Source organism: Rana temporaria, chromosome 2 (assembly GCF_905171775.1).
Source record: "Rana temporaria chromosome 2, aRanTem1.1, whole genome shotgun sequence".
Classification (NCBI taxonomy): domain Eukaryota; kingdom Metazoa; phylum Chordata; class Amphibia; order Anura; family Ranidae; genus Rana; species Rana temporaria.
The window spans coordinates 300071725-300080030 of NC_053490.1; positions in this window are offsets into that span (position 1 = coordinate 300071725).

Consider the following 8306-nt stretch of genomic DNA (forward strand, 5'->3'; position numbering starts at 1 on the left):
GACCCTGAGATGTTTCTGACCACGTTTGAGAGAGCAGCGGAAAGAAAGAGTTGGCCTAAAGACCAGTGGGCTGGACTAGTGGCCCCCCTATTATCTGGAGAAGCCCAAAAGGCATATTTTGATTTGGAGCTTGCAGACGCAAAAAACTATGATCGATTAAAAGAGGAAATATTGGCACGTTTCGGTGTAACCCTGGATGTCCGTGCTCAGCGGGTCCACAATTGGAGTTATCAGCAGAGGAAGCCACCTCGGTCGCAGATGTATGACCTCATCCCTTTGGCTAGGAAATGGCTGCAGCCAGAAACTCTGTCCGGACCAAAAATTTTGGAGCGAGTAGTCATGGACAAATTTCTTAGGTCTCTTCCTAACACCCTGCAGAAATGGGTGAACCATGGTGGTCCGGAAACCGCAGTCAAACTTGTAGACCTGGTCGAAAGGTACCTAACAACAGAGAATTTGTCCTCTTCCACCAGAGACGCACAGACTTTTCACCCCAAGACCAGACCCTCCCCACCTATAGGTAAGACTGCATCAAGGGATGGGGGAGGAGAGAGGTACCAAGGAGCAACTAGAGGAATTATCAGGACTACTGCTAATGTTTGGCGAGAGCGGCCTGTAGCAGCGGTTTGCCCAGCGGGTGATGAACCCATGCAGTGTGACTATCTGACAGAGAGACGACAGTCCCTTTTTGCAACCACATGCACTGCAGTAAAGGGAAATGAGAAACCTTTATATAGAATGTGCTTAGATGGTAAAAATGTTGTGGTATTGTTGGATTCAGGTAGCCTGGTCACCTTAATGAAAATTGATCTAGTGGTGGGAAAAACCTTACATCCTAGGAAAATGGCTGTAGTTTGTATACATGGGGACACTCGAGAATATCCGGTGACTACGGTTTCCTTTGAAACCTCCCTCGGTAACTTGTGTCACCAGGTGGGTTTAGTTCCCAAACTGCCACATGACGCCATTGTGGGAAGGGATTTCCCAAAATTCGGGGAACTCTGGGACTGCCCAGATTCCCCAGTAGGTGGTTCTTCTGAGTCTGAACCATCTACTCCAGAAACCTATAACTGTGAGGATTCTCCTGAGTTTACATTCTCAGTATTAGCAGGGGAAACGCCAGTCCCTAGGGAGGAGCCTGCTACCTCAGAAGAGGAACAGCGGCCGATAGGGTTTGATGACCTCGAGGTGCACAGAGAAAACTTTGTCACTGAGCAAACGAGGGACCCCACATTGCTAAAGAGCCCGGGAGAATGTAGTGAAGATAGATGGGGAGTTAGTTAACCCTGACGAGAGGGTTGCCCTCCCTTACTTCAATATTGAAAGGGACCTGTTATATCGAGTGTCACGCACGGAGGATAGAGGACACCATTGAGAAACTGGTAGTGCCTAAACCGTACCGCAAGATGGTTTTGGAACTGGCCCATGGGCACATTCTTGGGGGACATTTGGGAGCAGAAAAAATCCGGGAGAGGATCACCCAGAGGTTTTATTGGCCTGGGATCACTAAAGAAGTGGAATTGTACTGCTCTTTCTGTCCAGTGTGTCAGATTACTGCACCCATGCCACATTTCTGCAGTCCGTTGGTACCCCTGCCCATTATCGAGGTCCCTTTTCAGAGGATCGTCATGGACTAGGTTGGCCCCTTACTGAAGTCCACTAGAGGGCACCAGCACATCTTGCTAATAATGGACTATGCCACCCGATACCCAGAAGCGATTCCTTTTCGAAACACCTCTGCTAAAACAATTGCCAAAGAGTTATTTTAGGTTTTCAGCCGTGTGGGTCTTCCTAAGGAAGTCCTAACTGACCAGGGCACCCCGTTTATGTCCAGGGTGACCAAAGAACTTTGTAAACTACTGAAAGTGATCCAATTAAGTACATCAGTATATCACCCTCAAACAGATGGGTTAGTGGAAAGGTTTAATAAAACCTTAAAACAAATGTTGAGGAAGGTGGTGGATAAAGACGGAAAGAATTGGGATTATCTGCTCCCTTATCTGATGTTTGTAATAAGAGAGGTTCCCCAATCGTCCACAGGGTTCTCTCCGTTTGAGCTACTGTATGGGAGCCACCCCCGGGGCCTACTGGACATTGCCAGGGAAACATGGGAGAGTGAGAGTTCCCCTCACCGAAGTGTGATTGAACATGTGGCCCAAATGCAAGACAGAATTGCCCAAGTGATGCCGATTGTGAAGGAACATTTAGCCCAAGCCCAATTGGCTCAACAAAGGATTTACAATCGTGGGGCCCAGGTCCGTTCCTTTGCACCTGGTGATAGGGTGTTGGTGCTGGTCCCCACGGTCGAAAGTAAATTCCTAGCCAAATGGCAGGGTCCATATGAAGTGTTGGAAAAAATGGGAGTGGTGAATTATAAAATTAGCCAACCGGGAAGACGAAAACCTGAGCAGCTCTATTACGTGAACTTGCTGAAACCATGGAAAGATAGAGAGTCCTTGGTCGCTAAGACTACCCGATTTTCTGCTCCATTTAACCTGGCTGTCCCTGAAGTTGGGATATCGGAGACTCTAGCCAAAACTCAGAAACAGGAGGTTAAAGAATTTGTGCTCCATAATAAGGAGAAGTTTTCAGACCTGCCAGGTTGGGTCTCCGGACCACACCAGGGGATAATGTCAAGTTGAAGCCTTATAGAATTCCAGAAGCCCGGCGAGAGGCAATTTGTCAGGAAGTAAAAAATATGCTTGAGCTGGGGGTGATATAAGAGTCAAATAGTGATTGGTACAGTCCCATTGTCTTAGTGCCCAAACCAGATGGAAGTTGGCAGTTTTGTAATGACTTTCGCCGCCTGAATCAAATCACTAAGTTTGACACCTATCCTATGCCCCGCATAGAAAAACTGATTGATTGCCTAGGCACTGCCCGGTACATGACAACGTTAGACCTGACCAAGGGTTATTGTTAAATTCCTCTCTCGGAGTCGGCCAGGGAAAAAACAGCATTTGTAACTCCAGACGGATCTTTCCAATATCGGAGGATGCCTTTTGGGTTACAAAATGCTCCCGCCACATTCCAACGCACCATGGATATGACCCTTCGGCCTCATCGAGCCTATGCTGCTGCATACCTTGATGACAATGTCATCCACAGTGAGGATTGGGAATCACACTTGCCAAAAGTTCAGGCTGTGTTGGATTCCATCTGGAAAGCCGGGTTTACAGCCAATCCAAAAAAATGTACCCTTGGGCTAGAAGAGGCAAAGTATCTGGGGTATACCATTGTAAGAGGTCTAATCAAGCCCCAAATAAACAAAGTTGAGGCTATTCAGGATTGGCCCCGTCCCACCAACAAGAAACAGGTTCGTGCATTTTGGGGGATCGCAGGCTATTATCGCCGATTTATCCCCCATTTTGCCTCACAAGCTACTCCCCTGACCAATTTGACCAAAGGGAAGGAGTCTGTCATGACCAAATGGACTCCCGAAGCAGAAACAGCTTTTCAGGCTTTAAAACAGGCTTTATGTAGTCAGCCAGTTTTAAATTCGCCTGATTTTTCACGGGACTTTGTGGTTCAGACAGATGCGTCAAATGTGGGCTTAGGAGCTGTGCTGTCTCAGATTATCAAGGGGGAGGAACACCCTGTTATGTACCTCAGCCGAAAGTTGAAGGCCCATGAGGAGAATTATGCCACCATTGAGAAATAATGTTTGGCGGTGAAATGGGCTTTGGATTCTCTCCGGTACTACCTCGTGGGTTGACAGTTTGAACTGGTGACGGATCATGCCCCATTGAAGTGGATGGCACAGAACAAAGAGACCAATAGAAGAATAAATAGGTGGTTCCTGGCCCTCCAGGAATTTAGTTTTGTGGTAACGCATCGCCCCGGTGCTAAAATGGGGAATGCAGATGGGTTGTCCCGAGTGCATGCCTGCCTGGCAACCTGTGTCCCAACCCTAGGGTTGAAACAAGAGGGGGGGGGTATGTGAGAGGAAGTCAGGTAAATCTGTGGGTGTTGTCACAGACGGGACAAATACATTTCTTCCTTGTTTAGACAATACACCAATTGTTATTAGGCGTCGGCTGCAGAAATAGCCAGAAAAGGTTTAAAGGCGTTGAAAAACTTCAGCTGTTCAGAATGAGGCAATTAAGGCCTCTATAAGTAATCCAGAGGATTACCACTGAATTGCTGCATCCTGAGGCTTTCTGAGTGAAAGAGAGCAGTAGCTGAAAGTCTTCTGAGGAGGTGAGGAGGAAATTGATTTGTCTGTGTGATAAAATCAAAAGACTATTGTTTTTTTGTCTGCCCAGCACTAGGTTGTGCCAGACTCCATAGATAGGTTCCTGTGTGGTGAAGATAGACGCCCCAAGTGGCCAGGGTTTATTTTATGTTTGATTTTGCTTATGCTGTTTGGATGCTTGCACTTGTTTCCAGCAAGATGAAAGAATAAACCAAAATCTTTGTTTTCAGCCATCTTCTACTGCCTGTCTGTATAAATTCAGTGTGTAGTGAACCCATCCAGGGGTCACACACCCCGCTATCGAGCGAACCCCTTACACAGGCTAGAAAACTTATTCTGCAACACTGGAAGTCAGAGGAACCCCCCACGGTAAGGGAATGGCGGAATCACATGGGGGACACTATTAGGTTAGAAAAGTACATATATCAGCATAGAGGGAGTGTGAACAAGTTTAACAAGATTTGGGCCCAATGGTTGGAGATTCCTGGTCTGGCCCCAGTTGATTTGGTTATGGATTGACTGCTGGCTTAAGGGGTGGCTCATTGGCGTGGGAGGGATTATGGCAATCACGATGGTCTATGGTGCTGTTATGGGGTTTGTATATAATCTATTGTGGTATGGTTACAAAGATTGTATATTTTTGATCTCCTGCCTGGGTTTATGTGATGTCACCTGAAATGCTTTGCCAAGCATATAAATCTGCGGTGGATGTGATATTAGGCTTAGTGCTTTGACTTAGAAGGTGTATAAATTTACTATGCTTTATTAGCTATTTCTTGTATTCATTGGTATTGCTATTTCTTTGCCCTGTGGATACATAACTGTATGTGCTGTACTGTGTGAAATGTTTTTTTTTTGTATACCTTTTGTATACCTTTTGTATATTTTTTGTATAAATAAACATCTATTTGATTTTTTTTAAAAAAAGCAGATTGAAGAATCTGGAAAGCAAAAAAAAACTAAACTACAAAAGCCCAAAAGTGTAAAGGAAGAAACAGATTTTGCTTCAGATAAAGAATATGTTTTTTTATTCCAAAAGTTGCACCTCATCTTTGCAGGCATGGTGTGTTGATTCAGGAGCTACACGTCACATAACAAATGACAGAAATTTCTTTATCCACTTTAACCAGAGTAAAACAGAAAAAGTCACCACAACTAATGGGTAAATAATGGAATCAGAAGGAATAGGTAACAGTCTTCTTTACTGTCCTATTTCCCAGAGTGTCACCACAAGATATCTGTGACAAATGTCCTCTATGTCCCTGCTTTTGAAGATAATCATTTGTCAGCGAAGAAGTTTACAAAACAAGGCAATGTAGTGACCTTCCAAGATTAGTCGTGGCATCTCAAAAGGGGATATCTTACTTGCAAAGGCAAATTACAGATGAACTGTATCAGCTTAACTGTAATGAGGCAGTTAATATTGCCATTGAGGAAAAACATTTAAACAGCATTCACATATGGCACAGATGCCTTGGACACAGAAGTTAAAGAAATTAACTTAGAATGACTATGCAAGTGGAATAAAAATGTGTCCATGTGATCAAACAAAGAAATGCACCAGCGGTATAAAAGGAAAAATGCCAAGAAAAGCCTTTCCAAAGCGGAGTAATAGGAGAGCTACGAAGCTTCTGGACTTAATTCATTCAGGACTTTGCAATCCAATTTAAAAAGAGAGTTTTTCCCACATTTACTGTATATATATTTACACCAGGTATACTACACTATATCTGTTACACACAAAACAAAAGTGAAGTACCAGAGAAACTTGAACAGTATTTGGCTCAAGTAAGCAACCCATTTGGAAAAATGCAAAGTGTATTACACACAGACAATGAAATTAAATATACAGGTGATAACACTCAGGCGATTCCCAGAAAGCATGGCATATTATTTCAAACTACTGTACCCAGAACAAAATGGGGTTACATAAAGAATGAACCAAGCTCTATGTGAGAGTGGAAGAACCATGCTGTTTGATGCAGATATGCCAACCACATACTGGGGGGAGACAATTATGACCACATGCTATCTCCAAAATCGACTACCAGGAAAATCAACTGAGAAAACTCCATGTGAACTGTAGAACAGATAAGCCCCAAAATGTGCACATCCCAAAAGAAAATTGTACAAAATTGAATGCTTTCGTGAGGTGTACTTGTGAGGTAAAGTGAATTTATAAAGGGACACAAAATTCTGTACAGAAACAATAACCATAATAATAATAATAATAATCATAATAATGAATTAATCATAATAATTCCACATCAGGGGGGCGTGGCTTGGCGCTTGATGGCGACGGACGCACACTAGAGAGGCTCTGTGAGGAAACCCGGCTCTCAGCCTGAAACCCTGCCTAAACCGAGCCAGAAATGGGCAAAAAGCTGTTCCACACCCCGCAGACCCGCTCCAAACGCAGCACAGTAGCGGTGTCGACCCGAAACATCACAGACCTCTTTAAAAACAACGCGATCTCCGGCGGCAGCATGGCGGGGAACAAGATGGCGCGCCAGCAGCGAGAAGACGAGGAATCCAGTGAGGACTCTCTCTCTGTGGCGGAGGACTCAGGTAGGGGGCATAGCCACCCGAACCACCCCCTGACATACGCTGACATGACTGGGTTTGCAGCGGACATTAAAACCACATTTTCTGCAGCGATCACGGACTTAAAATCCAATCTGCTTGTCCTCACAGAGAAGCTCACGGCCGTGGAAGCGGTTGGAAAACACAGGGATAAGAGGCTCCACAGGCTGGAGAGTGCTGTGGTTTCCCATTCCTCCCACCTCATCGACATAAACCGTCATTTGGAGGACTTGGATAATAGGGGGAGAAGGGCAAACATTAGGGTGAGGGGGATCCCCGAGTCAGTGGAGAACGCACAGATTATTCCAGCCCTGAGAAGAGTGTTCAACAGTCTCCTGGAGAGGCAGGAGGATGCGGCCATTGATTTTGATCGGGCTCACAGAGCCCTGAGGCCTAGAGGACCCGACACAGCTCCTCCACGTGACATAATCTGTTGCCTGCAGAACTATCCACTGAAAGAAGAAATCATGAATAAAGCCAGGAGAAGTGACAGTGTGGTGTTTAATGGAGAGACTATCATGCTGTTTCACGACCTATCCCAAATCACTCTCCGGAACCGCAGGGCGCTGCGACCATTGCTGGAGGTGCTGAGGGAGAGGGAGCTAACCTACTCGTGGCGCTTCCCGTTCGCATTGGCGGTTACGAAAGCGGGCAGGCAACATATACTGCGCACCCCTGCAGACCTCCCTGAGTTCTTTGAGGCCCTGGACATAAACCCCGTCGCGGTCCCGGAGTGGTACCAGGAATTTGCCCTCCCCAGGATGGACGGAGGTCCGTGCCGCTCCCCGCTCTCTACACCGGAGAAGAGGCTTCCCAAACGCTCTAAGCCGAACCGAGGCTTCGGTTCACAGAATGGCACGCCTGGGCCCAGGCAAGGCCCCGCCAGGGCCCAAGAGGAAGACTAGACGGAGTACATCTCTCACTGGCGGTTTCAAAATTCACTTTGGGTTGTCCCACCCTTCTTTTTTGTTTCCCTTTTTTTTTTATTTATTACCGTTATTTTTTCCAAGTATCTCCAGCTTCAACCCAGGACGTGCAGTTCTAACACGCACACGTAGGATAGTCCAAAGGACCGTGTTAGTCTACCTCGCGCTCACAAGTGCTCTTCTCTACAGACTATGAGGCCGCATAACACCATCAACTGCCCATACAAGATCTTGACATTCACTATGTGATATACGGCTGAGAGATGGCGGGGACTCTGCTTTCAAAGATATACGTCGAATGGTAATGTAGAAAGTAGTCTCAGCGTGTCACCTGGGTCAAGAGGGGGCCTTTCTCACCCGGCTGGGTGGACATACATTACAACATTACTCTATCAGCCTGATGCGGAGGTAGAGATGTATACTGATGCTGGCCCACAGGAATTGATACAAGACTGCTTAATTCAGGGGGACACCTGGAACGAATGTGCTCACTGCCTATGAGCCCTTTACGTTTTTTGTTTTTGAGGGGACGGTTGCTTTCCCCTTTTGTTTATCTTACTCCACCAGAAAGACAATGGCTAATATTGTTATTTTTGCCCATT